Source organism: Malaya genurostris, chromosome 1, assembly GCF_030247185.1.
Source record: "Malaya genurostris strain Urasoe2022 chromosome 1, Malgen_1.1, whole genome shotgun sequence".
NCBI lineage: Eukaryota > Metazoa > Arthropoda > Insecta > Diptera > Culicidae > Malaya > Malaya genurostris.
The window spans coordinates 110,070,692-110,096,495 of NC_080570.1; the positions used below are offsets into that span (position 1 = coordinate 110,070,692).

Consider the following 25,804-nt stretch of genomic DNA (forward strand, 5'->3'; position numbering starts at 1 on the left):
AATAAACAAATAAACAAATAAACAAATAAACAAATAAACAAATAAACAAATAAACAAATAAACAAATAAACAAATAAACAAATAAACAAATAAACAAATAAACAAATAAACAAATAAACAAATAAACAAATAAACAAATAAACAAATAAACAAATAAACAAATAAACAAATGAACAAATAAACAAATAAACAAATAAACAAATAAACAAATAAACAAATAAACAAATAAACAAATAAACAAATAAACAAATAAACAAATAAACAAATAAACAAATAAACAAATAAACAAATAAACAAATAAATAAATAAACAAATAAACAAATAAACAAATAAACAAATAAACAAATAAACAAATAAACAAATAAACAAATAAACAAATAAACAAATAAACAAATAAACAAATAAACAAATAAACAAATAAACAAATAAACAAATAAACAAATAAACAAATAAACAAATAAACAAATAAACAAATAAACAAATAAACAAATAAACAAATAAACAAATAAACAAATAAACAAATAAACAAATAAACAAATAAACAAATAAACAAATAAACAAATAAACAAATAAACAAATAAACAAATAAACAAATAAACAAATAAACAAATAAACAAATAAACAAATAAACAAATAAACAAATAAACAAATAAACAAATAAACAAATAAACAAATAAACAAATAAACAAATAAACAAATAAACAAATAAACAAATAAACAAATAAACAAATAAACAAATAAACAAATAAACAAATAAACAAATAAACAAATAAACAAATAAACAAATAAACAAATAAACAAATAAACAAATAAACAAATAAACAAATAAACAAATAAACAAATAAACAAATAAACAAATAAACAAATAAACAAATAAACAAATAAACAAATAAACAAATAAACAAATAAACAAATAAACAAATAAACAAATAAACAAATAAACAAATAAACAAATAAACAAATAAACAAATAAACAAATAAACAAATAAACAAATAAACAAATAAACAAATAAACAAATAAACAAATAAACAAATAAACAAATAAACAAATAAACAAATAAACAAATAAACAAATAAACAAATAAACAAATAAACAAATAAACAAATAAACAAATAAACAAATAAACAAATAAACAAATAAACAAATAAACAAATAAACAAATAAACAAATAAACAAATAAACAAATAAACAAATAAACAAATAAACAAATAAACAAATAAACAAATAAACAAATAAACAAATAAACAAATAAACAAATAAACAAATAAACAAATAAACAAATAAACAAATAAACAAATAAACAAATAAACAAATAAACAAATAAACAAATAAACAAATAAACAAATAAACAAATAAACAAATAAACAAATAAACAAATAAACAAATAAACAAATAAACAAATAAACAAATAAACAAATAAACAAATAAACAAATAAACAAATAAACAAATAAACAAATAAACAAATAAACAAATAAACAAATAAACAAATAAACAAATAAACAAATAAACAAATAAACAAATAAACAAATAAACAAATAAACAAATAAACAAATAAACAAATAAACAAAAAAACAAATAAACAAATAAACAAATAAACAAATAAACAAATAAACAAATAAACAAATAAACAAATAAACAAATAAACAAATAAACAAATAAACAAATAAACAAATAAACAAATAAACAAATAAACAAATAAACAAATAAACAAATAAACAAATAAACAAATAAACAAATAAACAAATAAACAAATAAACAAATAAACAAATAAACAAATAAACAAATAAACAAACAAACAAATAAACAAATAAACAAATAAACAAAAAAAAAACAAATAATCAAATAAACAAATCAACAAATAAACAAATAAACAAATAAACAAATAAACAAATAAACAAATAAACAAATAAACAAATAAACAAATAAACAAATAAACAAATAAACAAATAAACAAATAAACAAATAAACAAATAAACAAATAAACAAATAAACAAATAAACAAATAAACAAATAAACAAATAAACAAATAAACAAATAAACAAATAAACAAATAAACAAATAAACAAATAAACAAATAAACAAATAAATAAATAAATACGTCTATCCGCATCCACTAAAGGTGGTATCACGCATAAATACAAAATGAAAACGATTTCCAGAAACTACAATAATATGGATATTTTTGAAACGGGTTTGAAGAGGGAATTCCAGTAAGCGTTGTTTGAGATCGTTTCGAAATCTAAGATGGCGACTTCCGGTTCATAGAAATTTTTTGAAAACTCTTACAATATAGATGTTCTTGAAAAGGATTTGATTAGTTGAAGCTGGGGTAGTTTCGAAATTCAAGATGACTAACAGTTCGGCTGAAAAGTTCGTATCGTTCAATAGAAACACACATTTTTTTGCCAAAATTCGTTTTTATTATTCAAAATAATTGCCATCAGAGGCGATACAGCGATTATAGCGATCTTCCAACTTTTCGATACCATTTTTGTAGTACGATTTGTCCTTTGCCTCAAAATAGGCCTCAGTTTCACCGATTACCTCTTCATTGCTTCTAAATTTTTTACCAGCGAGCATTCTCTTGAGGTCTGAGAACCAGAAAAAGTCACTGGGGGCCAAATCTGGAGAATACGGTGGATGAGGGAGCAATTCGAAGCCCAATTCGTTCAATTTCAGCATGGATTTTCGTTGTTGTTTTTGATCGGTTGTGAGCTCACGCGGCACCCATTTTGCACATAGCTTTCTCATTCCCAAATATTCGTGAATAATATGTCCAAAACGTTCCTTTGATATCTTTAGGGTGTCAGCTATCTCGATCAACTTCACTTTACGGTCATTGAAAATCATTTTGTGGATTTTTTCACGTTTTCATCGGTAACAGCCTCTTTTGGATGTCCACTGCGTTCATCGTCTTCGGTGCTCATATGACCAGTACGAAATTTTGCAAACCACTTACGAATTGTTGCTTCGCCCGGTGCAGAGTCTGGATAACGCTCATCAAGCCATTTTTGGGTATCGGCGACACTTTTTTTCATCAAAAAGTAGTGTTTCATCAACACACGAAATTCCTTTTTTTCCTTTTTTTTCACAATAACAAAAGTAGCTTCACTCAAAATGCAACATCTCACAAACTAATAATCAGACAGCTGTCAAATTTATACACGTATCTTTTGAAGGTTGGTACTAACTGAAAATGGTATGGATTTAATTCTAGTGGCGCCCTCTCATAGAAACGATACGAACTTTTCAGCCGATCTGTTACTTCCGGTTTATCGATATTCCCAGAAAATCCTTACAATAATTTCATTTTCGGAACGGATTGAATATCAAAAATCAATGTTTGTGCTCGTTCCGATTTTTTAATACCGATTTTTTTAGATTTCGAAAGATCTCGAACATAGTTTTCTGGAATCTGCTCTTCAAACCCGTTCAGAAAATACCTATATTATATGGGTTTCAAAGGAATATCAATAGCCGAAAGTCGCCATATTGGATTACAGATCGACGCCAAACATCGTTTCTCGGTTAATAAACACCAAATCCGTTTTGAAAGCATCCATATTGAAAGGGGTTTCAAGGAATACCAATAAACCGGAGGTCACCATTTTAGATTTTGAAACCTCCTCAAACATCGTTTTCCGGCTCCTATTCATCAAATGCATTACGAAAATGTTCATATGATTAGGTTTTAAAACATTCTCTGCACAAACTTTTTTTACGAAGTAAATTTCAAATATTAGAAACTTTTATTATCGCATCGGTGGTATTGTTGTGAGTTTCCGTTTTCTTTTCGTTTTCTTGTTATTCGCAGCCTTAGGCTCGTTGCTAGTTGCTGTAGATACGCCTTCTTGTACATTGATTGCAGTTGCTAGTTGCTAGATGGTGAAACAGGGGTACTGCGCTCACTAGTTTGTGTTATTGAATGGTTGACTTTGGTTGAAGCTGTCCTATTCGTAGTTTCAGTGCATGGTTTACCATAGTGTGCCAGTTGTTCATAAAACTGACATGTAATTTCCATAGGTAATCAGCGTTTTACACGGATGTATTCCACCTTGGCCACGAATGATGTAAGATGGAATTGCCTTACGTAGTTGCATACGTACCACTCGCACGCCATTTCGGATACCGGGGAAAGGATTCCGCCATACTTCCCTTTCGATGGAAGGAATTTTACCATACTGCGACAGATTTCCCGAACGAACTGATCGCTGATCTGTGGGGGAAGGTCATGCACGAGTACTTCTATGACATTGTCCACCTTGTTGTTAACTAAAGCGAATGCAATTGCATCGTTTTCACGTTTAAACATAATGTACACAGAGCTATACGCCTTGTTGAATTGAAGAACATTTACATTATTAGTATTTATATGTATTTGTTCTTTAAGTAAGATTTCAATTTCGATTGCTGCTAGTCTAACTTTGCAGCGCTTGAAATCGATACAAATTGAATTTGGTCTTGTAGGTCAAGTTTCAGGCTTTGTTAAATCGTATTTGACCATTTCGTACACTCTATTGTATTGTCTTTGTTTCTGTCGCCTCGACCGTAAGTAATTTACGACTGCGTCGGTTGAGATGCGAACACGAACTGTTTATAGCATTTGTGTTCATTCGTACTATCTTATTTTGCAATCAACACTATAACTCTACCTATGTACATCTACCAAATGATCATGCGCATGTCAAAGGTTTTTACTCACTCCGTTTTGTGGCTTACAAAGGTGGCGTCGTTATGATGGCTGTCGATACGGCAGTTTCGACGTGAAGACGGTGAACGTGGTTGATGCTGCCAATTCTACGCCATGACGGGCGTCGCATGACGACGAAGACGAATGTCGGGTCTTCTGCGGGATCGTGAAGTAGACGACAAGATATGCCAAACGACGGGTTCTGCGTCGCTAGGTTCGTTTTGTAGAATTGTATCGGCGTGGGTGGCGAGCCGACGAAGAAGACAAAAAAAAAAAAAAAAAAAAAAAAAAAAAAAAAAAAAAAAAAAAAAAAAAAAAAAAAAAAAAAAAAAAAAAAAAAAGCGGGCGGCTTGGAGAAACGATTGTTTGCTTTCCCACGGTTTGTTCTTCCTGGTGGGGTTTAACCAGCGAGGGGGGATTCCTTACAAACGACATGTATGTGTATATATGAACGCGCAAAGAACGAAATGGTTTGATCTGGATAGTTGGTGAGAGAGGGAGATGCTGGGTTGATCGGTGGGTGATTGACCCTTGAAGAACTCGGTTTGATAAGAGGTCGTTGTCCTGTTTCGGCTAGATGACGTCCTTCCGGTTGAGAAATTACAAAACCATAGACACTTGCGATAAATCTGAGGGTTCTTAGCAACACCGACTTCAAATCGACCTGGATCGTGGAGGAAGACAGAAGTGAAAGTGTCTAGTGCGTGTCGCGTATTGCATAGTCAGGTAAAACGCGTTTAAAGGGTTTCTAGTCCAAGTAGTTAATATTTCTATTCCCCTAAGATTGGTTATAGTCAGTGCTAGTTAGGTTCGTGCAGAAAATAGGTGCGAGTGCTAAAAAGTTCTATTGAAGGTAAATTTACTGTAGTATGATGTGCTAAATGTTACGGAAGCTAATAGTTTCGAGCAGCCATCCGGCGAATTTTTCCGCTTGACAGTCTTCTTCGTCGGCTCGCCACCCACGCCGATACAATTCTACAAAACGAACCTAGCGACGCAAAACCCGTCGTTTGGCATATCTCGTCGTCTACTTCACGATCCCGCAGAAGACCCGACACTCGTCTTCGTCGTCATGCGACGCCCGTCATGGCGTAGAATTGGCAGCGTCAACCACGTTCACCGTCTTCACGTCGAAACTGCCGTATCGACAGCCATCATAACGACGCCACCTTTGTAAGCCACAAAACGGAGTGAGTAAAAACCTTTGACATGCGCATGATCATTTGGTAGATGTACATTTTAGCACACAATTGTAGCGTTCTTGGGCGATAAATGTCGCTAGAACGGAAATCGCACGCCTTAGATGATTAAGCATCAGGGGAACATAAAAATGTTAATGAGTTAATGTTAGTGAATAAATGTTCATTATTGGTTTGTAAGATGGAGTGAAATTGTAACGAGACTTTTATGATTTTCGGTTAAAGCAACCTCCCCTTAAATATGACAACTTGGTTCTAGAAAAGCTTTTTCCCGCGCGTCCTCGCTTCGCTGTTTCCTTTTTTCAGTATTCATTTTTGTATCTACTCCGAGTATAGGGTTGCTTGGGAATCTCAACCCCCATTTTCTCCTCTGTTATTCCGAAGCGTGGCAGGGAAATCGCAAGTCGGGAGTTGTGCCCATGATGATGCACGTAAGTAGAATATTTTCTGGATCGGTCGAACGACAGAGTTTTGTTTAGTGTCGTTTCACTCCTTTTAAATCTGGCTCGAAGTCTCCGCTGGTTGTTTGGGTCTACCAAATCGTTCATTAAATATCGAAATTTATTTACTGAATCCTCCCTGGGGTTAAACTCGTGCCGGGCAATCAAACGTGACAAGCGGTCCTCTCACGAGGTGGCGCGAAGCCGCTTGTTTGAGTACTTTGGGAATGAGCAGCAACGGACCCCAAACCGCCAGCAGGACGAAGGCCAGTTATAACTGGCGCCCAACGTGGGGCACGAACCCACGACCCTGAGATTAAGAGTCTCATGCTCTACCGACTGAGCTAGCCGGGCAGCTTTTTCCCGCGCGTCCTCGCTTCGCTGTTTCCTTTTTTCAGTATTCATTTTTGTATCTACTCCGAGTATAGGGTTGCTTGGGATTCTCAACCCCCATTTTCTCCTCTGTTATTCCGAAGCGTGGCAGGGAAATCGCAAGTCGGGAGTTGCGCCTATGATGATACACGTAAGTAGAATATTTTCTGGATCGGTCGAACGACAGAGTTTTGTTTAGTGTCGTTTCACTCCTTTTTAAATCTGGCTCGAAGTCTCCGCTGGTTGTTTGGGTCTACCAAATCGTTCATTAAATATCGAAATTTATTTACTGAATCCTCCCTGGGGTTAAACTCGTGCCGGGCAATCAAACGTGACAAGCGGTCCTCTCACGAGGTGGCGCGAAGCCGCTTGTTTGAGTACTTTGGGAAAGAGCAGCAACGGACCCCAAACCGCCAGCAGGACGAAGGCCAGTTATAACTGGCGCCCAACAATACAAGGCATTTCCTGCTTATTATTTTTTTTTTGTTTAACTGGTTTTAGCCAAAATTATATTTGGTGCCCTATAAAACCAGGCATAGTCAAAACTTAAGTTTTTCATTCTGGCTAATCAGATTAAATTTAGTGTACAAATACATAATTCGACAACGGTTTCCCCCCTCCGATCAAGGCAAACAAAAGTCCTTCAACCCCTTTAGCAACTTCATGTTGCGAACAGTGAATAGTTTTCCAGGACATTGAATCCACAGGGGAGACGTTTCTCAATAATAATTAGGAACGAAAACACATTGCACATAATAATATATTTACTCTACGAAATATAATTCCTTTACTAGATATATTTATTTTTCATCATACAATCATTATTATTATTACAATTATTTATTTATTAGCCTGTCCATTCATTATTCCATCCCATTTCTTTGTACATACATTTCGTTACTTACTTATTTATTACACTCATTAATTTATTTGAAAATATTCAATATCCTGCAAGAAAAAGTCCAATCAGAAATAAAAAAAAAAAATGAATCGACTGTTCCCACACGCGGAAGATCTAAATCAAGAGGAAGTCGATTACGAGTTGATGATTCGCAATCAACCAGAAGAAATTTATTCTCTAGACTTACAGGGAAAGCAAAGGCGTTTACGGAATCTGTTCAGAGCAGATCAAACCGAGGGTCGGAACTACAGGTCTCCCATAAACATTAAAGATGAAGTAAACCACATTGAGGGACGAATCACTAGTTTAGAAAAAGCTCTTTCTAGAAAGGTCGAACCAAAACTAGAGTCTAGGGTCCTTCATTACTGGTATCGGGTAAAAAGGAGTATAGCCAGAAATGATGAGGAGAAAAAAATGCGCCGTGACTTGAATAGAAAAATCGAGAAAGTCATGAAGGATTTCCAGTTTGGACCTCCGATGTCGCCTTTTAAAAAACAGATAAATGATTGCATTCAAATAGCTGAAGGGGCAGTGGGCACACAAGGTCAAGAAGTTACCTTTTGTTTTCCTCCCGGTGCCACTCCGAGTAAAACTCAGTCGACGGCGACGCAACCGATTCCTGACAAAGGGAAAGGAGCCATACCTAAACAACCAGCCATCCCAAAGCAACAGAGTATACCACATACGGAAGTGAATGAGCTCACAATGACCGTTTTCAGAAAGGACTGGGAAGAAATGCAAAACACACTGGCAAAACTGACGGAGCATATCCGTACAGGAAGCCAAACAAACAGTTTCGGGCAGACAAAACAGTCAAAGGATCCAACATCGAACAACAATATAGTTCAAGCGAGCAAATGGACACCCAGCAAAACGGAAACGCACCAACAACGAACTACAACTCGACTAACGAAAACAACACCCTCATATCGGAACCAAAGCGCGGAGTCGAGCGAGGAGGAATACGAAATAGATTCTTTAGGAACGTTTTCAAGAGACCAACAGAATTACTCATACAATACAGACAGCGAGCATACTGACTATGGAGGAGACCCATATTTCAGATATTCCGCTAGACAGCGTAGATATCCGGAGAGACGTTTTCACCAAAGAAGGTACGAGACCAACGGACGTGTGGAGAAATGGAAACTAAAGTTTACAGGAGAGCCCAAGTCCATGACAGTAGAGAATTTCCTCTACAAGGCGAAGAAGTTAGCAGAACGAGAAGAAGTATCGAAGTCGATTCTACTCAGAGACATCCACATGCTACTGGAGGGACCCGCTTCAGACTGGTTTTTTACATACGTCGACGATTTCCACTCTTGGGAGGTTTTCGAAACAAATATAGTTTATCGTTTTGGCAACCCGAACAAAGACCAGGGAATCCGATCGAAAATTCAAGAAAGAAAACAACAACGCGGAGAATCGTTTATAGCATTTGTAACGGAAATCGAGAAATTGAACCGTATGCTTTCCCGACCGCTCTCTAAGCGAAGAAAATTTGAAGTGATCTGGGACAACATGCGTCAGCATTACAGGTCGAAAATTTCGATAGTACAAGTAGAGGATCATTGGAGAAACGATTGTTTGCTTTCCCACGGTTTGTTCTTCCTGGTGGGGTTTAACCAGCGAGGGGGGATTCCTTACAAACGACATGTATGTGTATATATGAACGCGCAAAGAACGAAATGGTTTGATCTGGATAGTTGGTGAGAGAGGGAGATGCTGGGTTGATCGGTGGGTGATTGACCCTTGAAGAACTCGGTTTGATAAGAGGTCGTTGTCCTGTTTCGGCTAGATGACGTCCTTCCGGTTGAGAAATTACAAAACCATAGACACTTGCGATAAATCTGAGGGTTCTTAGCAACACCGGCTTCAAATCGACCTGGATCGTGGAGGAAGACAGAAGTGAAAGTGTCTAGTGCGTGTCGCGTATTACATAGACAGGTAAAACGCGTTTAAAGGGTTTCTAGTCCAAGTAGTTAATATTTCTATTCCCCTAAGATTGGTTATAGTCAGTGCTAGTTAGGTTCGTGCAGAAAATAGGTGCGAGTGCTAAAAAGTTCTATTGAAGGTAAATTTACTGTAGTATGATGTGCTAAATGTTACGGAAGCTAATAGTTTCGAGCAGCCATCCGGCGAATTTTTCCGCTTGACAGTCTTCTTCGTCGGCTCGCCACCCACGCCGATACAATTCTACAAAACGAACCTAGCGACGCAGAACCCGTCGTTTGGCATATCTTGTCGTCTACTTCACGATCCCGCAGAAGACCCGACATTCGTCTTCGTCGTCATGCGACGCCCGTCATGGCGTAGAATTGGCAGCATCAACCACGTTCACCGTCTTCACGTCGAAACTGCCGTATCGACAGCCATCATAACGACGCCACCTTTGTAAGCCACAAAACGGAGTGAGTAAAAACCTTTGACATGCGCATGATCATTTGGTAGATGTACATTTTAGCACACAATTGTAGCGTTCTTGGGCGATAAATGTCGCTAGAACGGAAATCGCACGCCTTAGATAATTAAGCATCAGGGGAATATAAAAATGTTAATGAGTTAATGTTAGTGAATAAATGTTCATTATTGGTTTGTAAGATGGAGTGAAATTGTAACGAGACTTTTATGATTTTCGGTTAAAGCAACCTCCCCTTAAATATGACAACTTGGTTCTAGAAAAGCTTTTTCCCGCGCGTCCTCGCTTCGCTGTTTCCTTTTTTCAGTATTCATTTTTGTATCTACTCCGAGTATAGGGTTGCTTGGGATTCTCAACCCCCATTTTCTCCTCTGTTATTCCGAAGCGTGGCAGGGAAATCGCAAGTCGGGAGTTGCGCCTATGATGATACACGTAAGTAGAATATTTTCTGGATCGGTCGAACGACAGAGTTTTGTTTAGTGTCGTTTCACTCCTTTTTAAATCTGGCTCGAAGTCTCCGCTGGTTGTTTGGGTCTACCAAATCGTTCATTAAATATCGAAATTTATTTACTGAATCCTCCCTGGGGTTAAACTCGTGCCGGGCAATCAAACGTGACAAGCGGTCCTCTCACGAGGTGGCGCGAAGCCGCTTGTTTGAGTACTTTGGGAAAGAGCAGCAACGGACCCCAAACCGCCAGCAGGACGAAGGCCAGTTATAACTAGAATTGTATCGGCGTGGGTGGCGAGCCGACGAAGAAGACTGTCAAGCGGAAAAATTCGCCGGATGGCTTCAATAGAACTTTTTAGCACTCGCACCTATTTTCTGCACGAACCTAACTAGCACTGACTATAACCAATCTGTCTATGTAATACGCGACACGCACTAGACACTTTCACTTCTGTCTTCCTCCACGATCCAGGTCGATTTCAAGCCGGTGTTGCTAAGAACCCTCAGATTTATCGCAAGTGTCTATGGTTTTGTAATTTCTCAACCGGAAGGACGTCATCTAGCCGAAACAGGACAACGACCTCTTATCAAACCGAGTTCTTCAAGGGTCAATCACCCACCGATCAACCCAGCATCTCCCTCTCTCACCAACTATCCAGATCAAACCATTTCGTTCTTTGCGCGTTCATATATACACATACATGTCGTTTGTAAGGAATCCCCCCTCGCTGGTTAAACCCCACCAGGAAGAACAAACCGTGGGAAAGCAAACAATCGTTTCTCCAAGCCGCCCGCTTATACCGCGCACTTGCGCAATGTGAAGGAGACGAAGAGGGTGGGAAAGTTCATCTGCGAGAACTAAGTACATTGGTTGGATACCGTAACTGCCTGTCTTGGGTTCATTTTCTCTCTGAGTGATCGGTCAGTTAGATGCAGTTAGTTTCATCCGGAACGGTTGAATGCCGCGTAAGTGAATTTGAATTCTAAGAAATATATGGCTCCGATAGGCAACGCCAGTGAAATATTGAATCGCGTAGGTAGAAACGGTTTGCACAATAATAATCATAACTTTAAATTACCATGGCTCAAAGTGATTTCTTTAATGCTACATTTATTTACATTTAATGCTAGTGTAATCCAAAATATATCACCTTGTACTTGTTACATCATTCCCTACTAAATGTTCGTAGGTGAAATGAGTTATATTTCAGAAAATCATTTCCACTTTCGGGGTCATATATGGTCATCGCCAACCTGAATTGGCTCAGTCTCTATTTACAGCACTTTACCCGGTACAGGTAGAGCCTGCCACTGACTATCAACGACATTTGTCTCCAGTCTCCAGCAAAAGTTTACTAAAATTTTCAACAAATACAACTCAATGTCTACCGATATATTATAGCGCTCTTAAACTAACCCAGAAACAGGGGAAGGAAAAACAAAAATTTGCAAAGATAAATCTAAAAATTATTCTACCTTTCGAATCTGTGATGGCGGTAACTTCATTCATACTTTCCATTCATTCCTCTCATTCATTCTAGTTCCACATAATCTTGGCTTAACCCAAAGATATTCACTAACTTTGAGTACGCCAACAAAATTTTCTTGAATGTTGTTTTCTACACCAGGACGAACCGATTAACCAAACAACATTCACAAATACCACATGAAATTATAACTATTAGGTGCAATAGGTGTTCTTACCCCTGCATGATTGCGAGTTTACAGAACACACCATTTCCCCAAAAAAAAATTAACACATGAGAAACTAAACCGTTCCTGGATACGTTCCGCCGCCGCAGATATCAATCCGCGAATTTCGCCCAATGTACCAGAAACAAAAAAATTTAATATTGAAATTATTTTTCATACGCCAGTATTCCACCAACTAGGCGAAATCATAAAGGAAACACGATTTTACTCATTCTATCCTCACTCACTACGCTCACTACTCGCATCAGAATCCATCTACTTCTGTCATGCGAGCTTACCAGTCCATCACATTTCCCAGCTTTCTTCTTCTACGAAATGTCAAACCAAAAAGAGTATGGCCCTTCACTAGTTCGAAGTTCCTAACTAGGAACGTATATAAAACGTGTATTAAAATTAAATACGTCGAGAACCGGACGCCAACGGAAATAATTGCGACTTCCGCGGAAATAATCGCGATATAGGCCTGTTTTTGTTCTGGAACGAGGAGAGTATTTTTATTTGTATCGTTCCCTATTGGGTGTAAGTTGGTTTCTTTTCAGTTTATTTTCAGAAAAAAAACGTGACTTATTTCATCATGGCTACCAAAAAAAATCATGGGATTGAAAAAAGATGAATTTTTTTTATCGCGATACGGCAGATGGAGAAGGCAAGATGCCGTTACTTTGGGATGACCGTTTATGGACATATTCGCCCTCAGATAGGAACATATTTGTTTATTAGTTCTGTCTAACCTATGGATGGTGGGAATTTCGAACGCTGATCTACTTTGAGAAGGTGGACGGTAGAGTAGAGTACAAGCAGTTTACCGGATAAAAAGGGAAGCTTCATAATCTACCGATCGGATTGCTGAAACCGAGATGAATGCAAAAGGGATGGAATATTTATTGTTTTCTTTGAACTAAACTTACGTTTTACTTCTACAGGGGCTATCCATCATGCTACTTTTTGAGATGATGACGTCATCAACGTACTGCCGGATTACTCTATCACAAATATTCCATCTGAAGGACGGAAGTATGCAGGGTCTCAACCACCGTTAGACACCGTGAGTATTTGCATAATCGAAGTAGCATAGTTTAAGTACTAATAATAAGCTAAGGTTTAGGGAATTAGGTTACTAATCTACTATTTACATGTATCCATCGCTAATAGGACATGTCCCGAGTCTCGCGATCGTTTTTGGTTTTCTCTGGTTATTTCGCGTACCGGATTAATATCGCACATTGATCGTTTGTTTCGCAGAAGCACTGCCCTAGTGAACGGTACGTTTCGTTTCTAGACCGGCATTCGGGTTTAACTAAATGGTGAATTCGCCTGACTGCTTCCTTCTATGAGCCAGTCGCGAAAGATCGTAATTTTACCCTAAGGGTGTTTTATAACGGTTTATTACTTCGTCACTCCATATGGAGGTCCATAGCTTAAAAATAAAAACCTTACATTTTTAATCATTTGCGGAAGGAGGGTGAAACTTTTTCAATTGGTTGGCAAAGTAAACCCCAATTCTTTTCCCCACTATATCTTCTAATTCATACGTGTTAGGACCAAGCACCCGTCGGACAACTGCCGGTTCGTATTTAGGTGCAAGTTTTTTGCAAAACCCCTTTCCTTTATCCGAGAGATCGAACGTTTGTTTCAAAACTTTCTCTCCTAACTTATATGAAGCGCAATGTGCATTTGAGCGAAGATTGTACGTTTTCGCGTGTTTTTGGTAGGCTGTTGTCAAGTTGGTTTTTACTTCTTCAAACAACTTTTTCCGTTCAACGGATATAAGCTCTTCCTTTATTGACCCTGGTTGATAATTATCACGTATCCTACTGTACTCTCTTCCATCTAAGATTTGATTGCGACCAAAAGCAATGAAGTACGGACTGTATTTCGTGGAGTCGTGTATCGCATTTCGGATCGCGTTGGCAATATCCTGAATATTATCAGCCCAATGTGAATGATCCTTTTTCAAGGTGGCACGAATTGCCGTTACTATTACACGGTTCACCCTTTCCGTGTTATTGACCTGTGGGTGATACGCCGGTGTCAGCCAATGAGAAACGTGATACGTTTCGAGCAGAGTTTTAAAGGATTTCGCGACAAACTGCGGGCCGTTGTCTGTCAAAACAATCTCTGGTACTCCGAATAGGCGGAATATCATGTTTTCTACGAACTCGACCAACGAACCTGCTTTAGCTTCTCGAAACGGTTGCACCAGCACAAATTTGCTGAAGACATCCGTGGCGACCAGGAGAAAAGTGCTTCTATTCCGACCGGAGGGAGGTAATGGGCCGATGTAATCTAAAGTTACAAATTGCCATGGGTATTCCGCTGGTTTCTGTGCTCCCATCGGCGGTGTGACGTTGACATTACCTGCCTTGCTCATCTGACATTTTAAACACTCACGACAGAAGCGGCGAATTTCTTCGTTCATTTTAGGCCAATGGAAGTGCTGTTTGATGGATGCTAACGTTTTCTCGAAGCCGAAATGTGCCTTTTCGTGTTCCTTTTGGACGATTCCGTTGCGTTGTGCCTTCGGTGGAACATATTTCCATTCAAATCGTGGGTCATACTGACGACTGTTGGTTTTCACATACTGGAAGACTTTCCTATCTACCACACGTTTATCGCTGTACTTCGCAGGGTTCGCTTCTATCATCTCCAGTAGATTTTCGTATTCCTGATCGTTTTGGATCGCGGTTATTGAATCTATTTCTATAGACCTTGATAAACAGTCCGCCAATATGTTACTCTTTCCTTTACGATATTCCAGATCAAAGTCGTAAGCTTGGATACGCAAAGCCCAACGAAGTAGTTTTGCGTTTCCGGTTTCTGTTCCCAAATTAAACAACCAGAGCAGGCTCCTGGCATCCGTTACTACTCGGAATTTCACCCCTTCCACGTAGTGGCGAAAGTGATGTATTGCTAATAGAACCCCTAAGCATTCTTTTTCGACTGCTGAATATCGCCGTTGTGTACGAGTTAGTTTTTTACTAAAATAACTAATTACACGTGTGTTCCCGTCTTGTTGTTGCACTAACGCGGCACCGACTGCTCTATCTGACGCGTCCGATTCGATTGTGAACTCAAGGTGGAAGTCCGGGTTTCCGAGAATAGGTGCTGATGTCAATACCGATTTCAATTCGTTAAATCCGCTTTCCGCTTCCTTCGTCCATGTGAATCGTTTATTATCCTTCGTTAACAGGTCCGTTATTGGTGCTGTAATCCTGCTGTAATCCTTTATAAAGCGTTGATAGAATCCGGCGAGACCCATGAGCCTTCGGATATCTTGCTGTGTTCTTGGACGTGCGTAGTCTAAAATCGGTTGGATTCTTGTGCTGTCGATGGCTATACCGTTTTCGCTTAATAAATATCCCAAGTACATTACTTGCTTGTGGCAGAATTTGGACTTATCCAGTGAAATTGTTAACCCAGCTTTGCGCAGTCTTTCAGCCACTAGTTTGAGAAGCTTAAGATGCTCTTCAAATGATTCCGATGCGATAACTATATCATCGAGATATACGAACACTCGTGGCTCAAGGTCGAATCCAATTGCCTTGGCCATCAATCGAGACATTGTGAACGGTGCGTTCATCAGACCGAAAGGTAAAACCTTAAATCTGAATACTCCTTCCGCGGTTCGAAACGCGGTAAAGTTCCTACTGTCTTCTTTCAAAGGTATTTGAAAGTAAGCGTCCTTCAAATCAATTACCGAAAAATATTTTGCTTTTCCCAAACGTCGAAATATGTCCAGCATGTTCCGCATTGGGTAGGTATCCTTAACCGTCAGTTTGTTGATTTTTCTGGAGTCTAGGCAAACTCTTACTTTTCCGTTCTTTTTCTTCACCGGGACCAGTGGATTCGTCCATTCAGAATAGCACTCTTCTATGGCGTCCAGTTTTTTGAAGCGCTCGATTTCTGCGTTGATGGCCTCTTGTATGTAAGGAGAACATTTGTACATTGGTGGGTTCCGTGGAATCGCTTTCTCTTTCAAAGTTATGTTGTGTTCGATTAAATGTGTTCGTCCCAGCTTGCCCGCTGCTGTTAGTTCGAACTCTTTGATGACATCAGTCAGCAATTTTCTTTGCCTAGCGTTGAGGACATGTTCAGTTTCTATCGAGTCGAAGTCGGGTGTTGAATCCGTTGGCCCTTCGTACACCGGAATATCTAGCGTGTCATCTACCTCTTCTTCTCTTACTGTCTGTGGATCTTCCGTAGGCTCAATGGTAAAACAGATTGTCGGATCGTGTTTTGGGTTTACTGTCTCGAGTTCCTCCGGTCCGTGTCCTAAGTCTATCATTGGCTTTATGTTAAAATATTCCCAAAAATTCGCCCCGAGGATCAATTTCTTCGAGATTTCTGGTACTACAATGGTTGGAATTACCTTTGTCACATGCTTGTACGTGAAGGGGATATTCAGGCATCCTAGACATTTGTAATTTGTCCCATCTGCTGTTGAAACACGTATTGAAGCAGGTTGGATTTTCAATCCGTGTTTTTGAACAATTTCAAGTGAATTTAGTACACTGATTCCCGCCCCCGAATCTAGTAACGCTTCCACTTCTGTGTCGAATATTTTAACTTTTAGGTGAGGACATTTACTAACGCGAATTCTGATATGATATACCTGTGAGAGGGGGTCAAAGTTTAGATTTTGGAGAATTTGTTTGGGAATATTTTTGGAATATGGGATGCTTGCTTTCCCAGACTCACACCCCTCTATTCGTTTCCCTGCGAACTTTGGTTTGGTCTTGTAGGGTTTGAGCAATATTCGCAATTTCTTATTGTTCGTCCCAAACTTCCACAGCCGTAGCAAAAAACTAGTTTGGGTTTTGTACACTGTCTCCAGCCATGTCCCTCTCCCTGACAATTCCAACATTCGATCGTAGGTTGCCTATGGTTAGGTAGATCCGTTCTTTGGACCCGTGTTCCCGACGTCGATTGTTGTGCTGTTCTTGTCATCTGGTGTGACGCTTCCCGGTTATATCGGCTCCTCAACGCATTTATTGGGATCGAGTTGTCGCTTTCGCCGTCGCTGCTGTTAGCCTCGATTTGGTTGATCGGCCGACGAAATTGCCCCTCTACATTTAACTGTTGTAGCTGCGGGTCCGCTGCGTCAATCCGGTAGTTTAGACTGATAAGTTGTTGAAGATCCTCTACTTGTACTATCGAAATTTTCGACCTGTAATGCTGACGCATGTTGTCCCAGATCACTTCAAATTTTCTTCGCTTAGAGAGCGGTCGGGAAAGCATACGGTTCAATTTCTCGATTTCCGTTACAAATGCTATAAACGATTCTCCGCGTTGTTGTTTTCTTTCTTGAATTTTCGATCGGATTCCCTGGTCTTTGTTCGGGTTGCCAAAACGATAAACTATATTTGTTTCGAAAACCTCCCAAGAGTGGAAATCGTCGACGTATGTAAAAAACCAGTCTGAAGCGGGTCCCTCCAGTAGCATGTGGATGTCTCTGAGTAGAATCGACTTCGATACTTCTTCTCGTTCTGCTAACTTCTTCGCCTTGTAGAGGAAATTCTCTACTGTCATGGACTTGGGCTCTCCTGTAAACTTTAGTTTCCATTTCTCCACACGTCCGTTGGTCTCGTACCTTCTTTGGTGAAAACGTCTCTCCGGATATCTACGCTGTCTAGCGGAATATCTGAAATATGGGTCTCCTCCATAGTCAGTATGCTCGCTGTCTGTATTGTATGAGTAATTCTGTTGGTCTCTTGAAAACGTTCCTAAAGAATCTATTTCGTATTCCTCCTCGCTCGACTCCGCGCTTTGGTTCCGATATGAGGGTGTTGTTTTCGTTAGTCGAGTTGTAGTTCGTTGTTGGTGCGTTTCCGTTTTGCTGGGTGTCCATTTGCTCGCTTGAACTATATTGTTGTTCGATGTTGGATCCTTTGACTGTTTTGTCTGCCCGAAACTGTTTGTTTGGCTTCCTGTACGGATATGCTCCGTCAGTTTTGCCAGTGTGTTTTGCATTTCTTCCCAGTCCTTTCTGAAAACGGTCATTGTGAGCTCATTGACTTCCGTATGTGGTATACTCTGTTGCTTTGGGATGGCTGGTTGTTTAGGTATGGCTCCTTTCCCTTTGTCAGGAATCGGTTGCGTCGCCGTCGACTGAGTTTTACTCGGAGTGGCACCGGGAGGAAAACAAAAGGTAACTTCTTGACCTTGTGTGCCCACTGCCCCTTCAGCTATTTGAATGCAATCATTTATCTGTTTTTTAAAAGGCGACATCGGAGGTCCAACTGGAAATCCTTCATGACTTTCTCGATTTTTCTATTCAAGTCACGGCGCATTTTTTTCTCCTCATCATTTCTGGCTATACTCCTTTTTACCCGATACCAGTAATGAAGGACCCTAGACTCTAGTTTTGGTTCGACCTTTCTAGAAAGAGCTTTTTCTAAACTAGTGATTCGTCCCTCAATGTGGTTTACTTCATCTTTAATGTTTATGGGAGACCTGTAGTTCCGACCCTCGGTTTGATCTGCTCTGAACAGATTCCGTAAACGCCTTTGCTTTCCCTGTAAGTCTAGAGAATAAATTTCTTCTGGTTGATTGCGAATCATCAACTCGTAATCGACTTCCTCTTGATTTAGATCTTCCGCGTGTGGGAACAGTCGATTCATTTTTTTTTTTATTTCTGATTGGACTTTTTCTTGCAGGATATTGAATATTTTCAAATAAATTAATGAGTGTAATAAATAAGTAAGTAACGAAATGTATGTACAAAGAAATGGGATGGAATAATGAATGGACAGGCTAATAAATAAATAATTGTAATAATAATAATGATTGTATGATGAAAAATAAATATATCTAGTAAAGGAATTATATTTCGTAGAGTAAATATATTATTATGTGCAATGTGTTTTCGTTCCTAATTATTATTGAGAAACGTCTCCCCTGTGGATTCAATGTCCTGGAAAACTATTCACTGTTCGCAACATGAAGTTGCTAAAGGGGTTGAAGGACTTTTGTTTGCCTTGATCGGAGGGGGGAAACCGTTGTCGAATTATGTATTTGTACACTAAATTTAATCTGATTAGCCAGAATGAAAAACTTAAGTTTTGACTATGCCTGGTTTTATAGGGCACCAAATATAATTTTGGCTAAAACCAGTTAAACAAAAAAAAAATAATAAGCAGGAAATGCCTTGTATTGTTGGGCGCCAGTTATGTAAGGGTCTGGCCTTCGTCCTGCTGGCGGTTTGGGGTCCGTTGCTGCTCTTTCCCAAAGTACTCAAACAAGCGGCTTCGCGCCACCTCGTGAGAGGACCGCTTGTCACGTTTGATTGCCCGGCACGAGTTTAACCCCAGGGAGGATTCAGTAAATAAATTTCGATATTTAATGAACGATTTGGTAGACCCAAACAACCAGCGGAGACTTCGAGCCAGATTTAAAAAGGAGTGAAACGACACTAAACAAAACTCTGTCGTTCGACCGATCCAGAAAATATTCTACTTACGTGTATCATCATAGGCGCAACTCCCGACTTGCGATTTCCCTGCCACGCTTCGGAATAACAGAGGAGAAAATGGGGGTTGAGAATCCCAAGCAACCCTATACTCGGAGTAGATACAAAAATGAATACTGAAAAAAGGAAACAGCGAAGCGAGGACGCGCGGGAAAAAGCTTTTCTAGAACCAAGTTGTCATATTTAAGGGGAGGTTGCTTTAACCGAAAATCATAAAAGTCTCGTTACAATTTCACTCCATCTTACAAACCAATAATGAACATTTATTCACTAACATTAACTCATTAACATTTTTATATTCCCCTGATGCTTAATTATCTAAGGCGTGCGATTTCCGTTCTAGCGACATTTATCGCCCAAGAACGCTACAATTGTGTGCTAAAATGTACATCTACCAAATGATCATGCGCATGTCAAAGGTTTTTACTCACTCCGTTTTGTGGCTTACAAAGGTGGCGTCGTTATGATGGCTGTCGATACGGCAGTTTCGACGTGAAGACGGTGAACGTGGTTGATGCTGCCAATTCTACGCCATGACGGGCGTCGCATGACGACGAAGACGAATGTCGGGTCTTCTGCGGGATCGTGAAGTAGACGACAAGATATGCCAAACGACGGGTTCTGCGTCGCTAGGTTCGTTTTGTAGAATTGTATCGGCGTGGGTGGCGAGCCGACGAAGAAGACTGTCAAGCGGAAAAATTCGCCGGATGGCTGCTCGAAACTATTAGCTTCCGTAACATTTAGCACATCATACTACAGTAAATTTACCTTCAATAGAACTTTTTAGCACTCGCACCTATTTTCTGCACGAACCTAACTAGCACTGACTATAACCAATCTTAGGGGAATAGAAATATTAACTACTTGGACTAGAAACCCTTTAAACGCGTTTTACCTGTCTATGTAATACGCGACACGCACTAGACACTTTCACTTCTGTCTTCCTCCACGATCCAGGTCGATTTGAAGCCGGTGTTGCTAAGAACCCTCAGATTTATCGCAAGTGTCTATGGTTTTGTAATTTCTCAACCGGAAGGACGTCATCTAGCCGAAACAGGACAACGACCTCTTATCAAACCGAGTTCTTCAAGGGTCAATCACCCACCGATCAACCCAGCATCTCCCTCTCTCACCAACTATCCAGATCAAACCATTTCGTTCTTTGCGCGTTCATATATACACATACATGTCGTTTGTAAGGAATCCCCCCTCGCTGGTTAAACCCCACCAGGAAGAACAAACCGTGGGAAAGCAAACAATCGTTTCTCCAAGCCGCCCGCTTATACCGCGCACTTGCGCAATGTGAAGGAGACGAAGAGGGTGGGAAAGTTCATCTGCGAGAACTAAGTACATTGGTTGGATACCGTAACTGCCTGTCTTGGGTTCATTTTCTCTCTGAGTGATCGGTCAGTTAGATGCAGTTAGTTTCATCCGGAACGGTTCAATGCCGCGTAAGTGAATTTGAATTCTAAGAAATATATGGCTCCGATAGGCAACGCCAGTGAAATATTGAATCGCGTAGGTAGAAACGGTTTGCACAATAATAATCATAACTTTAAATTACCATGGCTCAAAGTGATTTCTTTAATGCTACATCTATTTACATTTAATGCTAGTGTAATCCAAAATATATCACCTTGTACTTGTTACATCATCGTCTACCAAATCGTTCATTAAATATCGAAATTTATTTACTGAATCCTCCCTGGGGTTAAACTCGTGCCGGGCAATCAAACGTGACAAGCGGTCCTCTCACGAGGTGGCGCGAAGCCGCTTGTTTGAGTACTTTGGGAAAGAGCAGCAACGGACCCCAAACCGCCAGCAGGACGAAGGCCAGTTATAACTGGCGCCCAACAATACAAGGCATTTCCTGCTTATTATTTTTTTTTTGTTTAACTGGTTTTAGCCAAAATTATATTTGGTGCCCTATAAAACCAGGCATAGTCAAAACTTAAGTTTTTCATTCTGGCTAATCAGATTAAATTTAGTGTACAAATACATAATTCGACAACGGTTTCCCCCCTCCGATCAAGGCAAACAAAAGTCCTTCAACCCCTTTAGCAACTTCATGTTGCGAACAGTGAATAGTTTTCCAGGACATTGAATCCACAGGGGAGACGTTTCTCAATAATAATTAGGAACGAAAACACATTGCACATAATAATATATTTACTCTACGAAATATAATTCCTTTACTAGATATATTTATTTTTCATCATACAATCATTATTATTATTACAATTATTTATTTATTAGCCTGTCCATTCATTATTCCATCCCATTTCTTTGTACATACATTTCGTTACTTACTTATTTATTACACTCATTAATTTATTTGAAAATATTCAATATCCTGCAAGAAAAAGTCCAATCAGAAATAAAAAAAAAAATGAATCGACTGTTCCCACACGCGGAAGATCTAAATCAAGAGGAAGTCGATTACGAGTTGATGATTCGCAATCAACCAGAAGAAATTTATTCTCTAGACTTACAGGGAAAGCAAAGGCGTTTACGGAATCTGTTCAGAGCAGATCAAACCGAGGGTCGGAACTACAGGTCTCCCATAAACATTAAAGATGAAGTAAACCACATTGAGGGACGAATCACTAGTTTAGAAAAAGCTCTTTCTAGAAAGGTCGAACCAAAACTAGAGTCTAGGGTCCTTCATTACTGGTATCGGGTAAAAAGGAGTATAGCCAGAAATGATGAGGAGAAAAAAATGCGCCGTGACTTGAATAGAAAAATCGAGAAAGTCATGAAGGATTTCCAGTTTGGACCTCCGATGTCGCCTTTTAAAAAACAGATAAATGATTGCATTCAAATAGCTGAAGGGGCAGTGGGCACACAAGGTCAAGAAGTTACCTTTTGTTTTCCTCCCGGTGCCACTCCGAGTAAAACTCAGTCGACGGCGACGCAACCGATTCCTGACAAAGGGAAAGGAGCCATACCTAAACAACCAGCCATCCCAAAGCAACAGAGTATACCACATACGGAAGTGAATGAGCTCACAATGACCGTTTTCAGAAAGGACTGGGAAGAAATGCAAAACACACTGGCAAAACTGACGGAGCATATCCGTACAGGAAGCCAAACAAACAGTTTCGGGCAGACAAAACAGTCAAAGGATCCAACATCGAACAACAATATAGTTCAAGCGAGCAAATGGACACCCAGCAAAACGGAAACGCACCAACAACGAACTACAACTCGACTAACGAAAACAACACCCTCATATCGGAACCAAAGCGCGGAGTCGAGCGAGGAGGAATACGAAATAGATTCTTTAGGAACGTTTTCAAGAGACCAACAGAATTACTCATACAATACAGACAGCGAGCATACTGACTATGGAGGAGACCCATATTTCAGATATTCCGCTAGACAGCGTAGATATCCGGAGAGACGTTTTCACCAAAGAAGGTACGAGACCAACGGACGTGTGGAGAAATGGAAACTAAAGTTTACAGGAGAGCCCAAGTCCATGACAGTAGAGAATTTCCTCTACAAGGCGAAGAAGTTAGCAGAACGAGAAGAAGTATCGAAGTCGATTCTACTCAGAGACATCCACATGCTACTGGAGGGACCCGCTTCAGACTGGTTTTTTACATACGTCGACGATTTCCACTCTTGGGAGGTTTTCGAAACAAATATAGTTTATCGTTTTGGCAACCCGAACAAAGACCAGGGAATCCGATCGAAAATTCAAGAAAGAAAACAACAACGCGGAGAATCGTTTATAGCATTTGTAACGGAAATCGAGAAATTGAACCGTATGCTTTCCCGACCGCTCTCTAAGCGAAGAAAATTTGAAGTGATCTGGGACAACATGCGTCAGCATTACAGGTCGAAAATTTCGATAGTACAAGTAGAGGATCTTCAACAACTTATCAGTCTAAACTACCGGATTGACGCAGCGGACCCGCAGCTACAACAGTTAAATGTAGAGGGGCAATTTCGTCGGCCGATCAACCAAATCGAGGCTAACAGCAGCGACGGCGAAAGCGACAACTCGATCCCAATAAATGCGTTGAGGAGCCGATATAACCGGGAAGCGTCACACCAGATGACAAGAACAGCACAACAATCGACGTCGGGAACACGGGTCCAAAGAACGGATCTACCTAACCATAGGCAACCTACGATCGAATGTTGGAATTGTCAGGGAGAGGGACATGGCTGGAGACAGTGTACAAAACCCAAACTAGTTTTTTGCTACGGCTGTGGAAGTTTGGGACGAACAATAAGAAATTGCGAATATTGCTCAAACCCTACAAGACCAAACCAAAGTTCGCAGGGAAACGAATAGAGGGGTGTGAGTCTGGGAAAGCAAGCATCCCATATTCCAAAAATATTCCCAAACAAATTCTCCAAAATCTAAACTTTGACCCCCTCTCACAGGTATATCATATCAGAATTCGCGTTAGTAAATGTCCTCACCTAAAAGTTAAAATATTCGACACAGAAGTGGAAGCGTTACTAGATTCGGGGGCGGGAATCAGTGTACTAAATTCACTTGAAATTGTTCAAAAACACGGATTGAAAATCCAACCTGCTTCAATACGTGTTTCAACAGCAGATGGGACAAATTACAAATGTCTAGGATGCCTGAATATCCCCTTCACGTACAAGCATGTGACAAAGGTAATTCCAACCATTGTAGTACCAGAAATCTCGAAGAAATTGATCCTCGGGGCGAATTTTTGGGAATATTTTAACATAAAGCCAATGATAGACTTAGGACACGGACCGGAGGAACTCGAGACAGTAAACCCAAAACACGATCCGACAATCTGTTTTACCATTGAGCCTACGGAAGATCCACAGACAGTAAGAGAAGAAGAGGTAGATGACACGCTAGATATTCCGGTGTACGAAGGGCCAACGGATTCAACACCCGACTTCGACTCGATAGAAACTGAACATGTCCTCAACGCTAGGCAAAGAAAATTGCTGACTGATGTCATCAAAGAGTTCGAACTAACAGCAGCGGGCAAGCTGGGACGAACACATTTAATCGAACACAACATAACTTTGAAAGAGAAAGCGATTCCACGGAACCCACCAATGTACAAATGTTCTCCTTACATACAAGAGGCCATCAACGCAGAAATCGAGCGCTTCAAAAAACTGGACGCCATAGAAGAGTGCTATTCTGAATGGACGAATCCACTGGTCCCGGTGAAGAAAAAGAACGGAAAAGTAAGAGTTTGCCTAGACTCCAGAAAAATCAACAAACTGACGGTTAAGGATACCTACCCAATGCGGAACATGCTGGACATATTTCGACGTTTGGGAAAAGCAAAATATTTTTCGGTAATTGATTTGAAGGACGCTTACTTTCAAATACCTTTGAAAGAAGACAGTAGGAACTTTACCGCGTTTCGAACCGCGGAAGGAGTATTCAGATTTAAGGTTTTACCTTTCGGTCTGATGAACGCACCGTTCACAATGTCTCGATTGATGGCCAAGGCAATTGGATTCGACCTTGAGCCACGAGTGTTCGTATATCTCGATGATATAGTTATCGCATCGGAATCATTTGAAGAGCATCTTAAGCTTCTCAAACTAGTGGCTGAAAGACTGCGCAAAGCTGGGTTAACAATTTCACTGGATAAGTCCAAATTCTGCCACAAGCAAGTAATGTACTTGGGATATTTATTAAGCGAAAACGGTATAGCCATCGACAGCACAAGAATCCAACCGATTTTAGACTACGCACGTCCAAGAACACAGCAAGATATCCGAAGGCTCATGGGTCTCGCCGGATTCTATCAACGCTTTATAAAGGATTACAGCAGGATTACAGCACCAATAACGGACCTGTTAACGAAGGATAATAAACGATTCACATGGACGAAGGAAGCGGAAAGCGGATTTAACGAATTGAAATCGGTATTGACATCAGCACCTATTCTCGGAAACCCGGACTTCCACCTTGAGTTCACAATCGAATCGGACGCGTCAGATAGAGCAGTCGGTGCCGCGTTAGTGCAACAACAAGACGGGAACACACGTGTAATTAGTTATTTTAGTAAAAAACTAACTCGTACACAACGGCGATATTCAGCAGTCGAAAAAGAATGCTTAGGGGTTCTATTAGCAATACATCACTTTCGCCACTACGTGGAAGGGGTGAAATTCCGAGTAGTAAC

At 39.7% G+C, this 25,804-nt stretch overlaps 1 protein-coding gene and 1 non-coding gene across 18 annotated transcripts in view; both read right to left on the bottom strand.

Moving 5' to 3' along the window:
- Positions 1 to 25,804, bottom strand: part of LOC131425391 (sex determination protein fruitless) — a 761,905-nt gene that overhangs the window by 603,588 nt on the left and 132,513 nt on the right. The window lies entirely within an intron of this gene.
- Trnak-cuu (transfer RNA lysine (anticodon CUU)) lies at positions 6,613 to 6,685 on the bottom strand. The gene has a single exon. It is a non-coding gene; the product is annotated as a tRNA-Lys (tRNA).